This window comes from Solanum pennellii, chromosome 1 (genome assembly GCF_001406875.1).
Source record: "Solanum pennellii chromosome 1, SPENNV200".
Classification (NCBI taxonomy): domain Eukaryota; kingdom Viridiplantae; phylum Streptophyta; class Magnoliopsida; order Solanales; family Solanaceae; genus Solanum; species Solanum pennellii.
Window position 1 is genome coordinate 79,612,557 of NC_028637.1, and position 1,783 is coordinate 79,614,339.

At 30.9% G+C, this 1,783-nt stretch overlaps 1 long non-coding RNA gene across 1 annotated transcript; it reads right to left on the minus strand.

The window, feature by feature from the left end:
• Nucleotides 1–241: 241 nt before the first annotated feature.
• On the minus strand, nucleotides 242–1,369 carry LOC107030114. The gene is made up of 2 exons (XR_001458091.2): nucleotides 1,084–1,369; nucleotides 242–890 (listed from the first exon to the last, which is right to left on the minus strand). It is a non-coding gene; the product is annotated as an uncharacterized LOC107030114 (long non-coding RNA).
• Between the last annotated feature and the right edge of the window lie 414 nt (nucleotides 1,370–1,783).

The following is a 1,783-nucleotide window of genomic DNA, read 5'->3' on the forward strand; positions in this document are numbered from 1 at the left end:
AAAATTATTTTTGAAAACTATTACGCTTTCTTTCACTGTTTTTTTTTTCTTGAATTTGATTCAATTGAGTCGAAGGTCTTTGTTGTTGAATTCACGCAAACTCAGAGCTTTAAGGATAGATGATCTATATACGAATCCAACATACAAATAAAATATTGTGTCTTAGTAAACTAGGGATACCAGACCACAATGTTGACTGTATTGGAATGAATGTAGATTGCCATTATAAAAAGGTGCTATCTAAAGTCAACTCAGCGTCCTAATTATATAAACTAAACAATTAAAGAAACAATTGAGTCAATTTATTTTCTTGAAAATCTTAAGACAACATAACATATTATTCTGGATTAGATGATATCTTCTACATTCTTCGGTCTATGTTCCCAGGTTGTTTAATTCTGCAAGACAAATTAAAGTCAGCACAACAGGTTTTCTCCTACAAAATGGTGTTAAGTCCACACATGCTTAGCAATGGAATAACACGAGTAAACATTGATTGATTTTGCTCTTTTTTGACCCGAAACATTGCAAGACTTATGATCTTCTTATCGATAAATGAAACTCTAAAAATATTTCAATCATTTTTTCATCAAATAAGTACAAAATCTAAAACACAACAACTCGCATCCACGTATTAAACAGAAACTCAGATCAACTAAAAGAATTTGAAGATGAGAACAAATTGAATTGATTCTAGAATAAACATCATTTGCAGGATATTAAAATTCAATAAACTATAGAGAAGAAACATAATAAGGACATGCACTCATCTTCTCCAATATTAATGGCATGTTTACCCACCAACCACCATCTATATGTATGGGTATGGGCTGTAGCAATCTGTTTGACGATTATCCGAGGTATGCACAGTTGATCCAAACATCGCCATCCTAAACAAAAAAGTAATAACATGAGAAACACCTAAGAAGAAATATAGATACCGAAAAAGAAAAAAGGATCTAAATGTAACACCACAACAATCATTGACCAAGTATTTAAGCAAGAGCTTTCATTCGCAAAAAAAATTCACTCGATTTTCATCCAAACTTAATCAGTAAACAAAGATTTACAAATTAACCTCACTTTGTAGATTAATCTGGATTTTTGGGTAGATTGACAAGCAAATCTTTCGAGCTATAGTCCTTTACTTTGAAAAAATTCACTTGGAGAGAAGCATGAGGTCCGCAAGGAGAGTTTTGAGATGAGCTTTGGATGATCTTGGAGCTACACTGATTGGAGCTACACCGATTCAGATAGTTTCCACCATTGCTTCTGCATGTGAGTTTTTGCAGAGAATCTTTAGTGGGTTTGCATAAAATTAGTTAGAGAGAAGGAAAATGAGTTAGAATAATTGGACTTACATTCACTTTCCATTTCCTAAAGTTTTTATTGAGTTTTTAATTGGTTTATTATCCAAAAAAATTGTTTGTGTAAAAGAATCCAATCATCTAAAAGATAATTGGTCTAATAATTCCTAAATCCCCAATTATTTACCAAGGTAATAAGATGTTTAGGTAAATCTCTAAAATAATTTTTTAGACAATCTGGAATTTTCCTACAGATTAAAAAGGAATTTTTTTTATTTTTTTTATCCTAGGGATTTAACTAGAGATATTGTTTCTGTGGATATATTTTCCTAGGTAATTTTGCAGGAACTAATTTAATGCAAAAAGGTACCTACTTTAGCTGCAAAATTTGTTGGGAATATAAGTTTTCATAGGTAAATGTATAATATTTAGGAATTTAAATTTTTCGCAAGAAAATTTGCAAGTATACCTGCAAC